General features: G+C 41.2%; 1 non-coding gene across 1 annotated transcript; it reads right to left on the reverse strand.

Annotated features, from left to right (window-relative positions):
* Nucleotides 1-7,286: 7,286 nt before the first annotated feature.
* Nucleotides 7,287-7,369, reverse strand: trnal-uag (transfer RNA leucine (anticodon UAG)). The gene has a single exon. It is a non-coding gene; the product is annotated as a tRNA-Leu (tRNA).
* Nucleotides 7,370-13,122: the final 5,753 nt, after the last annotated feature.

A 13,122-nucleotide genomic window follows, 5' to 3' on the forward strand; every position in this document is an offset into this window, starting at 1 on the left:
TCTGTTGTTTTAACCCGAGGAGGCTCTGACGGAAACCTGTTCACCCTCTCGAGGTTAAAGACTGCAAGTCGAGACTGCAGTGCCAATAATGCTGCTCCTACTAGATGTGACGGAAAACCTGGCGTGTTTGCACCAAAAATGTCCAGAACTTAAAACGGACTTTATCACAGACTGGACTGAACAATGAAGAACTTACATTATTTTTTTGCTAGTTACAACTTTCAGTTCAATTTTATTTTGTGTTTGTATGATTTGTGTAAATCCTATTTATTTAAAATATCCTCCAGGCCACCCAAGAAGGACTTTTATACAACAGTTTTTACAAAATAAAGAAAGAAAATAAATCAAAGAAGCCCTGAATTTTATAATAAATATGCTTTAATATTGACAATACCTTCCGCCAAAAAGTAGTTCCACAACGAATATAGAGTTTAACACTACGATCGGGAAAAAGGTCTGTGTCGCCTGCGTGCGCGTTTGTGTGCATGAAGCTTGTCGTTACTGGCAACGCGTCAGCGGAGTAATACAGTTGTGGTGTGAAAAGGCTGTGCTGTTATCACGAATATCAGCACGGTTAGAACGCTTCTCAACCAATCAGATTGTAAGGTCGGAACTAACTGTGGTATAAAGTAAAACGATGTCTGTTTCTATCACAGTTTCATCGCATGCTGACCTCTAGAATACAACTGATGTATGTAGCACTAAGAAGTGTTTCTTAAGGATTTTTTTGTGTTCTTGGTAGAACTGTTGCTACTTGAAGAACCCTTTAGTAGAATTCAAGGTTCTTTGCTAACTCAATTAGATTTTTATGGATTTTTTTTTCTCTTGCCACATATAAATGCACATTACATTTTAATGACTGGAAAACAATCGTGCAAAATTCTCCTCCAGAGATGTTTTTCTTTGTGTGTAAACAGCAACAGCCTTCACCTTTAAAGCACCTTTAAAACCCCCTTTAGCCTTTTGTAAATTGTAATGTACTATCAGAGCGTTGATGCTGCATTATAAAGTGAGAGTGCAACGTGTTTAAGCTCACATACTCTTTTCTGTATTATACCTTGCTTTTAAACCATCACAGACTCTATTTATCGCAGCCTTTAGGACGATCTAAACCCAATCAAAACTGTCTTTGTACCACTGATAGACTGACTTAAGGGTTGATGCTGCATTTTAAAGGGAATGTCGTGAGTTTCAGCTGTTCATCTTCTATGAAGCAGTTTCACCAGAAGAAAAACCATTAAAAAGTCACGTACCTCTACTTTAACAAAAAGTCATTTCAGATAAAACTCCGAGACATTTCAAAATTGGAGAATTATAAATTATTGTGTGTTTGTGTAGCCCAATAAAAATTTGGGCATAACTAATATTTTGTTTATGTTAATTTATAACTAGTAAATAAGTTGTTCTTATTTGTTCTGTAAATAATGTTCTGGTTGTTTTATGCTGTTTAAAGTAAAGTGTATGTATAGCCCTCCCTTGATTTATTTTTAAGCCAATCAGCATGAACTGTCACAGGTTGGGAAAAGAGCGGGAGAAAGTGGGTGGAAAAGAAGAAAAAAGTGTCATGTAAGCGGGTAAAACACCTGTTTAGGATTTATCTCTCTTGATGCATTAAGACAAACGGACAGTGAGTCTTATATTAACATCTTGCAGTCGATTAGTGACATTGTTTATGCTGTATCAGCCGTGAACTTCGTCTCTTGAGTTTTCGCGCATGGACATTGAAGGCAGTACGCTTCCTCAGCAACTGTGATGATTACAGTGGATTAAAAGCATCGGATAAACTCTGATTGTTTCATCCAAGATCAAAAGGAAAAAGACTGGTGGATTTTTTCTGTTTCATCCATGTAAACAAAGAACGTGGACAGCTCCACCACAACCGACCAAATATACTTCGTGATCTGTGCTGATTGGGACTATTAGGTTGGATCAGGCCTGCAACGGTAATTTTGGGTACCCTTTTTTTAGTTAGTTATTTACCTAACTTAGGAGAGATTGATAATGTTTTGAATATTACTGATGGTAATTTGAGTGAATCTGTATTATAACATTTTTGTAAAATATATTGGGGTTTGAAATGCATATTAATGATTGTGTAAATGAGTAAATAGTTAATTTGTTTAAGTATTATTAATGTGTACAAGTTTGGTATGTGAGTCAGGGATAATGTTAATACAGTTTTGTGTAAGGGGAATTAGCTCAAATAGTAGAGCGCTCGCTTAGCATGCGAGAGGTAGTTGGATCGATGCCCACATTCTCCAGTGCACAAACATTATGATCATTTTGCAATCTGAAAAGATGAAATTACGGTAAAATTCGTTGCAGCATCAACCATAAGGCTAGTCTGTCCGTGTTACAATGTCAGTAACACCCTATTTACGCTCAAACAGTTTTGTTTACATACCTTTTTTGTTTTGTTTTGACAGAAACGCATAAACTTATAATTTTTTATAATGTTTTATTATTTGATACTGTTACAATTGATACATTATAAAGTATTGTACATATTTAAGTTCGGTGGCATAATTGGCTTGCTTTTAAAAACGACTACAGTGCGCCATCTACAGGCCATTCTTGGTACGTCTTGTTAAACCGTAGCCAATGTAAAACTGGTGCCCACACTTCTGTGGCTTGGGATCTACTATTTCAGTCAACAGGTCATCGGGATCTACTTTTTAAAAAGGTTGGCCTGATCATTTTTCAAGAATGCTTTAAAGCTTTTTTAAATGCGCTTCATTTGCCTGTATTGATATTCAGCATTACAGGGCAAGCGTGGGTCCAGTGTCACGAACACTGGGCTCGAGACAAAAATACACCCTGGACAGGGCGCGTCAAACCATCGCAAAGCATCACACACTAATTTATCCACTCACTCACACATACAGGTGCAATTTAGAGCAGCAATTACACCTACTGGCACGTTTTCATACCCGGAGGAAAGCCACGCATACATGGTGAGTATACACCGATCAGCCATAACATTAAAACCACTTCCTTGTTTCTGCACTGACTGTCCATTTTATCAGCTCCACCATATAGAAGCACTTTGTAGTTCTACAATTACTGACTGTAATCCATCTGTTTCTCGACATCCTTTTTTATCCCCCTTTTATGGTGTTCTTCAATGGTCAGGACTCTCCCAGGACCACTACAGAGCAGCTATTATTTGGGTGGTGGGTCATTCTCAACACTGCAGTGACACTGACATGGTGGTGGTGTCTTTGTGTGAGTTGTACTGGTATGAGTGGATAAGACATAGCAGCGCTGCAGGTTTTTAAACACCTCACTGTCACTGCTGGACTGAGAATAGTCCACCAACCAAAAACATCCAGCCAACAGCGCCCTGTGGGAAGTGTCCTATGACCACTGATGAAGGTCTAGAAGATGACCAACTCAAACAGCAGCAATAGATGAACGATCGTCTCTGACTGTCTCTACAAGGTGGACCAACTAGGTAGGAGTGTCTAATAGAGTGGACAGTGAGTGGACACAGTATTTAAAAACTCCAGCAGCGCTGCTGTGTCTGATCCACTCATACCAGCACAACACACACTAACACACCAACACCATGTCAGTGTCACTGCAGTACTGAGAATGATCCTCCACCTAAATAATACCTGCTCTGTAGTGGTCCTGTCAATAATTGTAGAAATTCAAAGTGCTCCTATATGGTAAGTGGAGCTGATAAAATAGACAGTGAGTGTAGAAACAAGGAGGTGGTTTTAATGTTATGGTTGATTAGTGTAAACTCACACACTGCTGTATGTGCTTGCATGACTGTAAGACGAGTTTTCAGTGCATTACCGTAATATCCATAAAATGTGTCCTTGCGATTTCAGTGCAGCAAAGTTTGTGTAGAGACTGCAGCAGCGGATACTGTGTTTGTTTTGATTTTGAGGTCATACTTTATTAACAAGGTAAGTTTATTTTTTAAAGAAAAGTTTGTGTATATTAGCTTCTGGATATTTTCGGATGCTACGGACAAAACTGTGTTGTACTGCTATGATGATACGACTATGTTCCAAACCCTTTTAGACTCTTCCACCACCGTTAGCGCTTCTCTCAGTTAGTTTAGCTCTTTACATATATTATCTACTGTATCCCTTATCTTTACAAACCCAATTCCAAAAATGTTTAGACAGAAGGGAAAATGTCAATGTAATAGACAGTTTGTAAAAGATGTCATTTATATTCTAGCATACAAACATACATCGCTCCAAAATATGAATGAACGCTTCAGTCAGGGTTGCCAGATTGCGCATTTAAAAGCCGCCAAAATGAATGGAAAACCGCCCAACATACTCACGAAAAACAGCCGATAATCAGCGCTTAAACAATATTAAACCAGTTAAACATGATCTACTACTGCTGATATCTCACAAATCAGTGATTATAAATTATTAATGGCATTTGAAATAATAAAAAACTAAGACTAACTAGTACTAAGATTTGTACTAACTTTTATATCTTTTCACATTATTATGTATGGTAGAGGGTTTTACATTTTACATTTACATTTACATTTTCTGCATTTAGCAGACGCTCTTATCCAGAGCGACTTACAGAAGTGTTAAAGATATAAAAGGGTTATCTATTGTAAGCTGTAAAAGGGTTGAACCTGGATAGCTCAGTCGGTAGTGCGTCAGACTTTTAATCTGAGGGTCAAGTGTTCAAGTCCCTGTTCGGGAGAGTTGGTTCTTACTGCATTAGGTAAGCGGTAATGTCCTGTACTACATGCTTTGTTTAGAATGATGAAGAATTTGTACTTTGTGAGTTGTTTGTAAGTGAACTAGCATGTACTTCATAAGCTTAAAATAATAGCACACTGTATGTGTAACATGTTCTCCACACCAACTAGTTGTTCGCCCAGCTGTTTCAAACAGACTGTTGTAAATAGAGGACCGTTTAAATCTATAATTACATTTACATTTTACATTTTCTGCATTTAGCAGACGCTCTCATCCAGAGCGACTTACAGAAGTGCTTCCATAGTAAACATTTCATTTCTCAAGTTTTAGTAAACAACAGTCGAAGAAAACAAATCTGCTGAAACCTGTTAGAACCAAAGTGTTTTTTTTTTTTTTTTTGGAAATGGAAAAAATTTTTTAGTAAATAGGTACAAGTCAGCTTAAGTGCTTAGTAAAAAGGTGGGTTTTTAATCGTTTTTTAAAGACAGCAAGAGACTCAGATGTTCGGACGGACAGAGGAAGTTCATTCCACCACTTGGGTGCTAGAACAGAGAAGAGCCTTGATGCTTGTCTTCCTTTAGTCCTGGGTGGAGGATCAAGTCGGGCGAGACTAGTGATTCGGAGGTTGCGTGGTACAGAGCGGGGGTTTGATTAGACCACGAAGGTAGCTTGGGGCTGGTCCATTTTTGGCTTTGTAGGCGAGCATCAGTGTTTTAAACTGAATGCGTTCAGCTACAGGAAGCCAGTGAAGAGAACGCAGCAGTGGGGTGATGTGGCAGTGTTTGGGCTGGTTAAAAACCAGACGAGCAGCTGCATTTTGAATGAGCTGCAAGGGTTTAATAGTGGACATGGGAGCTCCTGCCAGGAGGGAGTTGCAGTAGTCCAACCGTGAGATTACAAGTGATTGGACCAGAATCTGGGTAGCTTTCCTGGAGAGAAATGGCCGAATCTTCCTGATGTTGTACAGGAGGAACCGGCACGATCTTGTCATGTTGGCTATATAAGGAGAGAAGGTCAGCTGGTTATCCAGGACAGCACCAAGACTTCTTACCTTATCAGATGGTCTGATCTGGGAGTCATCCAGAGAAATGACTAGGTCCTGGGTTGGAGACTGATCTCCAGGAATAAGCAACACCTCTGTCTTGCTGGGATTAAGTTTTAGATGATGAGCTGACATCCATTGTGAGATATCTCGCAGACATGCTGAGATGCGAGCTGAGACTTGTGTGTCTGAAGGAGGAAATGACAGAACGAGCTGAGTGTCATCTGCATAGGAGTGGTAGGAGAAGCCATGGGAGGCTATGACCTTACCCAGAGAGCGGGTGTAGATAGAGAAAAGAAGTGGGCCAAGTACAGAGCCCTGAGGAACACCGGTTGAGAGAGTGCATGGGGGAGATATGGATCCCCTCCATGACACTTGGTAGGAGTGCCATTCAAGGTAGGAGGTCATCCATTGCCATGCTGAACCTGTTACTCCAAGGTTGGAGAGAGTGGACAAGAGAATGCTGTGATTCACTGTGTCGAAGGCTGCGGAGAGGTCAAGAAGAATGAGGACCGATGACAGTTTGGCTGCTTTGGCTGCATGAAGCTTCTCAGTAACAGCTACAAGTGCTGTTTCCGTAGAATGCGCTGCCTTGAAGCCAGACTGGTACGGATCGTGGAGGTCATTCTGAGTAAGAAAGGCAGATAGTTGGTTATAGACAGCACGTTCAAGAATTTTGGATAGAAAAGAGAGGAGTGAGACAGGTCTGTAGTTGTTAATGTCTGTAGTGTCTAGTGTAGGTTTCTTAAGAAGGGGAATGACCTGAGCCTTCTTAAAAGCAGTAGGGACAACACCTGATGTCAGGGAGTTATTGATGATGGGTGTGATGAAGGGGATTAGGTCCTGTGAGATGTCTTTGAGGATGGTGGATGGTATAGGGTCGAGTGTGCATGTAGTGGGATTGCTGGATGAGAGGAGCTGTGCAACCTCATCCATGGTGAGTGGGGTGAAGCTGGTGAGTGTGTTGGTGGGTTGAGGGTCAGTTGAAAGTGGGTCAGTCGGAGAGAAGGATTGATTAATTTTGTCAATCTTGTCCTGAAAGAATGTTGCAGTCAGTAGCAGTAAGAGAGGCAGATGGGGGAGGAGGAAGAGGGTTCAGAAGAGAGGAAAAGATAGCATGAAGCCTACGTGGGTCAGCAGCAGATTGTTCAAGCTTTGCTTTGTAAAAAGATGTTTTTGCAGCAGTCACATCGGATGAGAACCTGGACAGCAGATCGTGTTAGGAGTGGAGATCAACACCAAGCTTAGATTTTCTCCACTTTCTCTCAGCTGCCCTTAATTCTCTTCTGTTGCTGCGCAATGCATCTGAAAGCCAAGGAGCAGGGTGAGAAGGTTTTCCTTGTTTAAGGGTAAGAGGACAGAGCTGATCGAGGACAATATTAAACCAGTTAAACATGGCCTACTACTGCTGATATCTCACAAATCAGTGATTATAAATTATTAATGGCATTTGAAATAATAAAAACTAAGACTAAGATTTGTACTAACTTTTGTATCTTTTCACATTATTATGTATGGTAGAGGGTTAAAGATGTAAATTTGTACAAAGCATGAGATGTCAGAAGTGGGATTCAAAACCACACCTCCAGGGGAGACTGCGATCTAAACGCAGCGCCTTAGACCGCTCGGCCATCCTGACTAGCTAGAGTACCACAGATACCATGCTCGCCTCACAAGGAATAATATTTGTACAAATTCCTTAATCTTTTTACATTATTATGTATGGTAAATTTACTGACTGTAACCCATTTGCTGCACTGTACACTTTGTCACTACGCTGTAAACCATATATCAATAGAAAGGGAGCCCCATATGAGCACTCCAACTGACCAAATAATGTTTTTTGGGTGGACCATTGTTAGCACTGTAACGGCACTAGCGTGTTAGGGTGTGTTTTCTCTGGTATGAGTGTATTAGGTACAGCCTTCTTGTTGGGTTTTTAACTGACTGGATTATTTATTAAGATTATTTATTATTTTTTAAGAGCTCAAACCCTGTTGTGCACCACCCTTAGGCCAGACTTGGTGCTCTGGTCCCCTTCATTGAAGTCTGTATACATCACAGAGCACACAGTTCCATGGGAGAATTCAACAGAAGAGGCCTATGAGTGCAAGAAACTGCGCCACACAGAACTGGCAGCAGATGCTGCTGGCTGCTGAAAGAACTTGGCATCCATGGACAGGCTCTACGACAAACAATTAGATCAGTCTCTGAAGCGGCCGAAAGAAGCAGCCAGTGGATATGGATCAAGCGGAAGGACCATTGCTGGGCTCAAAGAGCATCGACAGGACCCGCTCACTAATTCCCCCCACACCCCATCCCATTAGAGAACCCAGGTCACAACCCTCCAGGAGGAGGATGAACAAGGTATACGATTAGTGCTAGGCTTGACTCGGGGAAGAGGACACCCCCTGCCTTGCATAGTCCCGTGGGCTGCGCCACTTAAATAACCAGGCAATTCTCATGATTGGGCATGGGACACAAGCTCAGGTTTGATCATCCTGTAGCTGTATCGAACCCACGCCTCCAGGGGAGACTGCGACCTGAACGCAGCGCCTTAGACCGCTCGGCCATCCTGACTAGCTGAGTCATCCTCAACACCACCCCCACCCCACACAGACTAATATTTTTATATACTCAGAATGTGGCTCCGCCCATCCCGCCACTCACCAACCCAACTACTGGAGGACCAACACTGGTTCTTAACCACCACCAGGTGAGAACCACCCTGAGGAAAGTCAATGCAAGCAAAGCAGCAGATCCAGATGCAGTTCCCGGCCGGGTGCTGAAAGCATGTGCCGACCAGCTTACAGAGGTGTTTACCAGCATATTCAACCTCTCACTGCAACAAGCTGCTGTCCCAACGTGTCTCAAATCCTCCACCATCATTCCAGTACCCAAGAAATCAGCTTCATCATGCCTGAATGACTATCGTCCAGTGGCTCTAACACAACACCCATAGTCATGAAATGCTTCAAAAAGCTGGTGCTTTCACACATCAGAACAGTCATCCCATCTGGCCTGGACATGTATCAGTTTGCCTACTGACCAAATCGCTCAACAGAGGACGCCATAACAACAGCACTCAACACCGCGCTGACACATTTGGAGGAACTTGACAGTGATGTGAGGATTTTATTTGTGAACTTCAGTTCCGCATTTAACACGATCATCCCCAATAAACTGGTCAGCAAACTGGTGAACCTGGGCCTGAATTCCTCAATGTGCCCCTGGATTATGGATTTTCTCACTGGACGTCCACAAAAGGTCAAAATTGGCAACCACACCTCCTCCACCCTCATCCTAAACACAGGAACGCCGCAGGGTTGTGTGATAAGCCCTATGCTTTTCACACTTTTTACACTGGACTGTACCACCATTCACAATTCCAACAGAATAATTAAAATTTCAGATGACACAACTATAGTTGGACTGATCTCCAACAATCAGGAAATGGCCTACAGGCAGGAGGTAGCTCACTTGTCTGATTGGTGTACATTAAACAACCTGGCTCTTAACACCTCTAAGACAAAGGAGATCGTCATTGACTTTTGAAGAACAAAGGAGATAAACCACCTCCCCCTGCACATCCATGGAAACAAGGTGGAGATGGTGAAAAGCCTGAAATTCCTCAGAGTCTACGTGTCTGACCAGCTGACGTGGACCGTTAACACCTCACACCTGATTAAGAAGGCTCAACAAAGACTCTTCTTTCTCAGGAAGCTGAAAAAGGCCAAACTATGGCAGAACCTACTAGTAAACTTTTACAAGAGCACAATAGAAAGTATTCTGACCAGCAATTTCACAGAGTGGTATTCAAGCTGCACTGCCGCCGAGTGTAAGGATCTGCATCGCGTAGTGAAAACAGCTCAATGGATTTTTATTGTTCTTTCTTTTTTTTGTGATTACTACTACTGTCTTTCTTCTACTGCTGCTACTCTATTGGAGAGATGCCACTCGAAATTGCATTGTACTTGTGTATAGTGACAATAAAGATTCTATTCTATTCTTCTATTCTATGCTGCATTATAAAACGAGGGTGCAACGTCTTTGAGCTCACGTACTCTTTTCTATATTATGCATTGTTTTTGAACCATCACAGACTCAGTTTATTTAAAACGTTGATCTTAGCCTTTAGGACGAACAATGTGAGGTCTTTTATAAAGTGCATTTTGTCTTTGATTTTGTTGGACCTGTAGGAGATTGTCCTGTTCTTGTTGCAGCTCTGCTGGAGGGTTATTTTCTTGGTGTTTGTGGTGGTGGTGGTGGTGGGGTCTTTGTTCCCATTTTGGTTTATTTAGTAAATGATGTACTTTACATCCATTTAAATAATGTGAACATTTCCATTTTTGCCGTAAAATACCGCTGTAACAATGTAAATGGACGCTGAATAAACATACTTAAATGGATATTTAAGTATTTAATTACATATTTAAATGGATGTAAAGTACATCATATACTAAATAAACCAAAATGGGAACAAAGACCCCACCACCACCACCACAAACACCAACAAAATAACCCTCCAGCAGAGCTGCAACAATAAACAGATCAAGATCAGGATAAATACATGATTCAGTTTCTCACATTTTCAGTGATCAAAAGCCTGGGTCCTGGCATCCATGTGGATGTTACTTTGACACGTAGCACCTACCTCAGCATTGTTGCAGACCATGTTCACTGATGAAAACTGTATTCCCTGATGGCTGTGTCCTCTAAAGAAGTAGATTTGTATAAAGCATGAGCTGTCAGAAGTGGTATTCGAACCCACGCCTCCAGGGGAGACTGCGACCTGAACACAGCGCTTTAGACCACTCGGCCATCCTGACCTGAACGCAAATTATGAAAGACAATTTTCCTCAACACCCCCACATGGCCACAGATTTGTACGAACTGCTGAATCTTTTTACATTATTATGTATGTTAGAGGGTTAAAGACATAAGTTTGTATAAAGCACTAGCAGTCAGAAGTTCAAACCCACACCTCAATGAGAGACTGTGACCTGAACGCAGCTCGTTAGACCGCATCCTGACTAGCTTGGGTACCATCGACACCACCCTCGCCCCACACGGACTAATATTTGTACGAACTTTTCACATTATTATGTATTGTAAATGTACTGACTGTAACCCATTTGCTGCACTGTACACTTTGTCACTAGGCTGTAAACCATATATCAATAGAAAGGGAGCCCCATATGAGCACTCCAACTGACCAAATAATGTTTTTTGGATGGACCATTGTTAGCACTGTAACGGCACTTGCATGTTAGGGTGTGTTTTCTCTGGTATGAGTGTATTAGGTACAGCCTTCTTGTTGGGTTTTTAACTGACTGGATTATTTATTAAGATTATTTATTATTTTTTAAGAACTCAAACCCTGTTGTGCTCGTTGTTTGCCTATTAGTTCCTCGTTGCCTTGTTGCTGTAGCTCAAGCAGCTTGTTCTGTTGAAACTGTGGCTGTAGTCTATCAGGGAGCAGTGGCTGAGCATTGGGAAGCCATGCTCATATAGTGGTTAGTACTCTGCGTTGTGGCCGTAGCAACCCTGGTTCGAATCCAAGTCACGGCACTGTCTTTTTGTATGCCGTGCTTCAAAGGTTTCTGTTCTCTATTGGCATTGGTAACGTGCAAGCAGGATGGCCAAGCAGTCGTTCAGCTCGCAGTCTCCCCTGGAGCAGTGGGTTCGAATTCCCCTTCTGACAGCTCATGCTTTATACCTTCAAAATGGGAACAAAGATGCAAATGCACATTATTATTACAGTTACATATAATCACAAACACCCCACCACCACCATTAAAAAGAAAACCCTCCAGCAGCACTGCAACAAGAACAGAAGAATCTCCTACAAGTCCCACCAAATTAAAGAGAATGCACTTCATAAAAGATCTCATCCATGAATATGGCTGCATGTTGGCACTGTCGGCTGACTGAGACTTTTTGAACTGCACTATTTTGGCCCTTACATAAAGCAGCATCAACCCTTAAGTCTGTCTGTCAGTGGTACAAAGACAGTTATGCAGCATTAACGCTCTGCTCTGTCAGTACATTACAATTTGCAAAGGGTAAAGGAGGTTCAGAGTAGGGGGAATTAGCTCAAATGGTAGGGCGCTCGCTTAGCATTTGAGAGGTAGTGGTATCGATGCCCGCATTCTCCAGTACAGGATCATTATGATCATTTAAGGCATCACGTAATATGAAACTTGTTGCGTCAATGCTCACTGAAACGCAGCATCAAAATTTACAATGTTACAATAACAATTACGCTCTATTTTCACTCAAATCACTTTTTCATTTTTTTAAAGATTTTTAAAAAATCATTTTTGATTTTTAATGGACAAACGCAATAACTTGTAATTTTTCAATTTTGAAATGTCTCGGAGCTTTATCTGAAACGACTTTTTGGTTAAAGCAGCGGTATGTGACGTTTTGATGGTTTTTCATCTGGTGAACTGCTTTGTAAAAGATGAACAGCTGAAACTCACGACATCCCCTTTAAATGCAGCATCAACCCTTAAGTCAGTCTGTCCGTGGTACAAAGACAGTTATTATTTTTTTCAGTTCGTCCTAAAAGCTGGGATGAACATTTTAAATAAACTGAGTCTGTGATGATATAAAAGCACCACATAATATAGAAAAGAGTACGTGAGATTAAACACGTTGCACTCCTACTTAATGCAGCATCAATGCTCTGTTAATCCATTAAAATTTACAAAGGGTAAGACTTAGACCTCTAGCATGCGAGAGGTAGTGGGATTGATGCCCGCATTCTCCAGTGCAGAAACATTATGATCATTTGGCAGCAACTCGGAATCTGAAATGATAAAATTAAGGCGAAATTCGTTGCAGCATTAATCTTTAGGCCAGTCTGTCAGTGTTACCATGTCATTAACGCCCTATTTACTCTTAAACAGTTTTATTTACATACCTTTTTTGTTTTGTTTTGACAGAAACACATGACCTTATAATGCTACAATATTAAAATGCACCAGAGTTTTATTTCTTAGTTTGATCGCTGCTATTGATATAACTGAAATGATATTATTGTTATCTTTTTTATTTACTTTTTGAAGTTTTTTTGAAAAAAAGACTCACAGTGATCATTACCAGGATAAAACAGGCAGTGAATGAATGAATGTATTTCATAATAAGAAACAATAAGAACATCCATCATACCACCAGGTGGTGGAAGTGTGATTGTGTGGGGATGCTTTGACATTTGGGTGACTTCATGGGAGTCTTAATCGATTGAACCAGGAATAATGAACCACTGCATTGATTCTCAGTGCTGAGAATTATCCACTATCTAAATAATACCCACTCTGTGGTGGTCCTGTGGGGGTCCTGACCATTGAAAAACAGAGTGAGCAGTCTACAGTCAGTAATTGTAGA

Source organism: Trichomycterus rosablanca, chromosome 10, assembly GCF_030014385.1.
Source record: "Trichomycterus rosablanca isolate fTriRos1 chromosome 10, fTriRos1.hap1, whole genome shotgun sequence".
Taxonomy (NCBI): domain Eukaryota; kingdom Metazoa; phylum Chordata; class Actinopteri; order Siluriformes; family Trichomycteridae; genus Trichomycterus; species Trichomycterus rosablanca.